Consider the following 6,481-nt stretch of genomic DNA (forward strand, 5'->3'; position numbering starts at 1 on the left):
CTTTCTTTATCTTGGTTGTCTTCTAGATTGCCAAATGACAGTCTAGATTGATCTCCGCCAGGGTTAGTGGGTCTTTCACAGTAATTCTCTTGGGCTTGCGGCTCTGGGCTTTTTTTTTCTTGTACAGGCAAGTATTTTTTTATCATGGAAGTTACACTTGATTGGGGGGTTTTAGAGCCACCCCCTTTAGTTGGTCTGCTTCTCATTTTTTCTTAGAACTTTACCTTTTGTTTACCTCTTAATCTAGAAGTCAAACACATTGCAGCCCATACAGTCTTTACCTTTCCCACACAGTAAATTACTTAACAGTATCTTTGGTCCTATAGGGATCAGTACTACATAAACTTCAGTACAGAATAGTGAAATGATGGATGGCCCCTCTGAGCCACAAGACCCCTCTGTTTCATTATCTTTTCTCCAGACAGCAAACAATTAGTGTATTGGTATGTTGCAGAAAAGTAACAGTTCATAAGCATGTTTTACAGTGTCTTGCTGCAACTCTCCCTCCTCTTACGAACTGCTTCTGTGTTGCTGTCCCATCCGCTCTAAGGTCCACAATGTTAGCTGCACTTCGATGCTGGCAGGGTCCCCTTTAGATCCGGGGTCTTGGGGCCACTGTTGTTCTCTCCCACAGTGGGCTTTGGAGAAGATATTGTGGGTGTCACTTGGTGTGGGTCTATAGGGAACTGTGAGGGGGACTGTGGGGCTCTGTGGGGTATTCACAGCAAAGAGGACACTGAGCTCCAGTCCTGCTGCTGCTTAATCCCGGGTACTTCCAGGTTGCAGTGCTCCCGCCGCTCAGGCAGTCCCTGGACACCTACGAGTCCCTCCGAATTCTCGAGGTCCCTACCTCCTCTCTGTCCTTCCGCCCTCACTCACCACCAGTCCCCCACCGGCTTCACGGAGCACAAGGGACCAGCTGCACATACTGCTCCCACACTTCCGCTGCACCGAGGCTCCGGTCCACTAAAAGCCCGGCCCCCGGGCACACTCCACTCGGGTCCAGGTAAGGTTCCTTCAACCTAGGGCACCTTACACATACAAGCAGGCTGGCGTCCGGAGCTCCCTAGCCATCCCGCTTACAGCGCAATGTTGCGGCTCCTCCCCCACTCATAGCTTTTATCAAACTTTTTTTGCAATTCACAAAAAAAACTAAAAAATAAAGCATGAGCTAATTCATCAAAATTTGAGGTAGTTATCTCATGAAACCATTCAGTATTTTATCACATGATGTGATAACCAGTGGAAAGGGTACAGTGCAGAAGGATCAGAACCCCCGTAGAAATATGCTAACAAGTCAGTGCGGTCCCTGAAGCATATGTTTTAATACAAAAGAAAAAAGGTGACAAGAATACCAGTCAAAGGGAAGCTGCTTTTACTGGACACACGTGGTGTATCAAAAACCACTAAAGTTAAATGATGTAAATACCAAATATCTTTATAAATATCAAATATTGAATGAAAATAACAAAAAAAAAAATAAAATCACATATATAAATACCCTTCTTCCACCAATAAAAAAAAAAGACACCGTTGTCATTGAGATTTCCCTTCACTCTTGTCACGTAGCCAAAACAGAAAGTGAGATTCAATCCCTGCAAATTAACCACTTGCCTACTAGGTACTTTTACCCCCTTCATGTCCAGGTCAATTCTGAGCTTTCAACACTGTCGCACTTGGAATGACAATTGCGTGGTCATAAAACACTGTACCCATATGAATTTTTTATCTTTTTTCACACAAATAGAGCTATCCTTTGGTGGTATTTAATCACCACGGGGGTTATTTTTTGCTAAACAAACCAAAAGTTTTGGGGAAAAAAAGTTTTTCTTAGTTTCTATTCTAAAATTTAGTAAAACAGGTAATTTTTCTCCTATACTGATGTGTGTTGATGAAGCTGCACTGATAGGCAGCACTGACGAGGTGGCACTGGTGGGCATTGATGAGGAGGCACTGATGAGGCCGCACTGATAGGCAGCAATGATGTGCAGCACCGATTGGCACAGACTGGCATTTATAGGCAGCACTTATGGTCACTTTTGGGGCTACATTGATAATCAGGGCACTGATCAGTTCCCTGATTATCAGTATAGATGTCTCCTTTTACACTTGTCGGTTATCGGCAGTACTTTCTGCACGCTGTCGATAACCAGCAACTGTGTTTACATCGTTATTGGATACAGATGATCACGTGGTAAAAGGCCTCTGTGATTGGCCCTTTACTGTGTCATGTGATCAGCTGTGTCCAAAGGATGCCTTCCCAGAACTGGAAGACTGTAGCCATCATTTGGCTATAGCGCGGTCAGCAAGTGTTTAAAAGAATCCCTTGGAGACCCCCAGGTCACTAGAACCAGTGTCCCCATTGGAAGATTTCCCCTCTTACTTTTCTGGGGACAACCCAAAATTTGGGATTTTCTTTTACTTTCAAAGATAATGGTATACATGATAAATAGAGAGGGTTAATCTCCCTAATGAGGACACAGACAGCAATAAAAACCTGACGGGGTCTAATCAATCTCCACACTATTCAAACCTTAAAAAAGTTTTGCCTGCAGTTATGCTTTGTGTGTTTTTCCATATTTAGGTTTCCATGCATTACTGTTGAGAAACTGATCCAAAGAGGTAGGGGACTACTTCAAATTGGCTAGTATATTTTCACATACCTCAATGCCTGGACCAGTACTTATTTAACTCATGCATTTATTTATTTCCTTTAGTAAATTGACCCTAATGCCATTTTATGAGTTATATAGCTCATGTTTTTGGTTTGTGAGGTAAATAACTCAAAAGGCGATAGTGAATTGACATTTTTAGCATCTCATGAGATAATTGGAAACAAATGTGTCATGCGATTCAATTATGGCTACTTTCACACTGAGGAGTTTTTGAAGCATTTTTGCATAAAAAAAAAAAACAAAAAAAACACATGAAAAGCTCAAAATGCTTCCCTATGTACAGTATCTCACAGTGAGTACACTCCTCACATTTTTGTAAATATTTAATTCTATCTTTTCATGTGACAACACTAAAGAAATGACACTTTGCTACAATGTGACGTAGTGGGTGTACAGCTTGTATAACAGTGTAAATTTGCTGTCCCCTCAAAATAACTCAACACACAGCCATTCATGTCTAAACCGCTGGCAACAAAAGTGAGTACACTCCTAAGTGAAAATGTTCAAATTGGGCCCAAAGTGTCAATATTTTGTGTGCCCACCATTATTTTCTAGCACTGCCTTAAACCTCTTGGGCATGGAGTTCACCAGAGCTTCACAGGTTGCCACTGGAGTCCACTTCCACTCCTGCATCACGGAGCTGGTGGATGTTAGAGACCTTGCGCTCCTCCACCTTCCATTTGAAGATGCCCACAGATGCTCAATAGGGTTTAGGTCTGGAGACATGCTTGACTAGTCCATCACCTTTACCCTCAGCTTCTTTAGCAAGGCAGTGGTCGTCTTGGAGGTGTGTTTGGGGTCGTTATGTTGGAATACTGCCCTGCGGACCAGTTTCTGAAGGGAGGGGATCATGCTCTGCTTCAGTATGTCACAGTACATGTTTGCATTCATAGTTCCCTCAATGAACTGTAGCTCCCCAGTCCTGGCAGCATTCATGTACCCTCAGACCATGACACTCCCACCACCATGCTTGACTGTAGGCAAGACACACTTGTCTTTGTGCTCCTCACCTGGTGCCGCCACAAACCCTTGACACCATCTGAACCAAATATATTTATCTTGGTCTCATCAGACCACAAGACATGGTTCCAGTAATCCATGTCCTTAGTCTTCTTATCTTCAGCAAACTGTTTACAGGCTTTCTTGTGCATCATCTTTAGAAGAGGCTTCCTTCTGGGACGACAGCCATGCAGACCAATTTGATGCAGTGTGCGGCATATGGTCTGAGCACTGACAGGCTGACACCCCAACCCCTTCAACCTCTGCAGCAATGATGGCTGCACTCATACGTCTCTGGATATGATGCTGAGCACGTGCACTCAACTTCTTTGGTCGATCATGGCGAAGCCTGTTCTGAGTGAAACCTGTCCCATTAAACTGCTGTATGGTCTTGGCCACCGTGCTGCAGCTTAGTTTCAGGGTCTTGGCAATCTTCTTATAGCCTAGGCCATCTTTATGTAGAGCAACAATTCTTTGCCATGAGGTGCAATGTTTAACTTCCAGAGACCAGTATGAGAATGATAACACCATATTTAACACACCTGCTCCCCATTCACACCTGAGATCTAGTAACACTAACGAGTCACATGACACCGGGCAGGAAAATGGCTAATTGGGCCCAATTTGGACATTTTCACTTAAGCCGGCCATAGACTTGGAGAAAACCGGCCGTTTTTTTTTTTAGAAAATCATAAAATCGGTCGTTCAGTCGGCCACATTACTACCATTGTAAAAAAAAGTCGGCTGGTTTTCGTCACGTCTACAGCCGGCAATTAATATAATAGCGATGTCCCTGCATAGAGCCCCACTATTATATTTGACAGAAGAAATAGATTATGCATAAGAAGAAGAAGAAACAACATTGTATCTATTTGTGCTTGAATAGAAACATCTGTATCTGAAATGGATACAAATAGATACACTGTTGCAACTTTTTCTTCTTCTTCTGCAAATCTATTTCTTCTTCTTCTGCAAAATCTATTTCTTCTTCTTCTTCTTCTTCTTGATATTCTATTTCTTCTTTTTCTTCATATTCAATTTATTTGAAAATCTGCAAAAAGAACGGCCGATTTGACCATAATTACCGCGAAAATCGGCCGAACGACCAAATCGTCCGACGATTCTCCAGCAGGGCCAATTTTCTAAATGTCTTAAAATTACGAAGAACGGCCGACCGATTTCCCCACTAACGATCTGAATATCGGCCGATAATTTGTCAACGTTATCGAAAGTCTATGGCCTGCTTTAGGGGTGTACTAACTTTTGTTGCCAGCGGTTTAGACATTAATGGCTGTTTGTTGAGTTATTTTGAGGGGACAGCAAATTTACACTGTTATACAAGCTGTACACTCACTATGTCACATTGCAGCAAAGTGTCATGTCTTCAGTGTTGTCACATGAAAATATAGAATAAAATATTTACAAAAATGTGAGGGGTGTACTCACTTCTGTGAGATACTGTATGTGAATGTATATTTTCACACTGAGGCGTTGCGTTTGCGGTGTGGTGTAAAAACTCCTGCTTGCAGCATCTTTGGGGCATGTTTGGTGGGAAAAAAAAAATGCCTCAGAAACACCTCTTCCCATTTAAATCAATGGAAAAAGCCTGAAAAATGCCTGAAAAGTGCCTCAAAAACACCTCTGGGAAGCGTTTAAGAAGTTCTTAAGTCACGTGTCCTTTAAAAATGCTCAAAGCGTGGTAAAAACGCCTATGCAATTTTGCGTCGGATCTTTGTGAAAGTAGCCTATCTCATGATATATTCTTTAGTGAATTGAGCCCTTTGTCACTGCATCTAAATTCTTTTTGAAGCAACCCTTCCACTTTAGGAGTTCAAAATGAAGTAAAGCCAGCCCATAAAAGATGATTTATACTTTATAGTGGGCCATGTCTTAAAACTCCATAACATTGCAGATCTTTGGCCGCTGCAAGTATTTGGCACTTCCACATATTTTGAATTCTTCCCCCACTGCCCCTATGGTTCACAGCATATACTGGGGGAGCAGGTATTTGACACACCTAGAAGTGCCTGATATCTGCAATCCCAGTTTTATGACAGAAGCCATCAAAAAGGTTAAGTGTACATTATTCCCTTTTACAGACAGGATTTACCTTTAGTTGGACCAACAAAATGACTCTAAGACCAGTATGAATACATTTTATGGTTAATTTTCTACTATAATTCATTAAAGGAGGAGGGGGGGCCAAAGCTCTTTTAGTTATACTTCTTCTGGGGATCACAGGGGTGCACTTTATTCTGCACTTCTGTAACCTGTATTCAGCCAACAGCGGGCCAACGTCTGCTGTCAGTGGACATTGTAGGATGCACCCCGGTGTCTGAACTGGCAGCTGGATTAGCTTCCGAGCAAGCCACTGACAGCCTAAGCCAGCTGCTTCCACTCCCTGCACAGCTCAGCATTCCAGCAAATGCTGACTGACAGTCACCGGCTCTCTGCTCACTGAAGACTGAGAACTGAGCAATCAGCGGTCTTTCATCGCTCAGTACTTGGTCTTAGAAGAGTTGCAGAACAGATGTACCATTAGACTGATGTTGCATCTACCTGGGTAAGTATGATTGATTTCTTTTTTTTTTTACAATTCCAAACTTCTCTTTTAACCACGTGTCCTCCAGAGGATTTACCCCCTTTCCTGACCAGGCCATTTTTTGTTATGCGGCACTGCGCTACTTTAACTGACAATTGTGCAGTCATGCAACGCTGTACATAAATTAAATTGATGACATTTTTCCCCACAGCTTTCCTTTGGGGTTATTTTATCACCTCAGTCGTTTTTATTTTTTGCGCTATAA

The sequence above is a fragment of the Staurois parvus genome, unplaced genomic scaffold (assembly GCF_062004578.1).
Source record: "Staurois parvus isolate SC_StPar_1 unplaced genomic scaffold, SC_StPar_1.0 ptg000118l, whole genome shotgun sequence".
NCBI classification, from domain to species: domain Eukaryota; kingdom Metazoa; phylum Chordata; class Amphibia; order Anura; family Ranidae; genus Staurois; species Staurois parvus.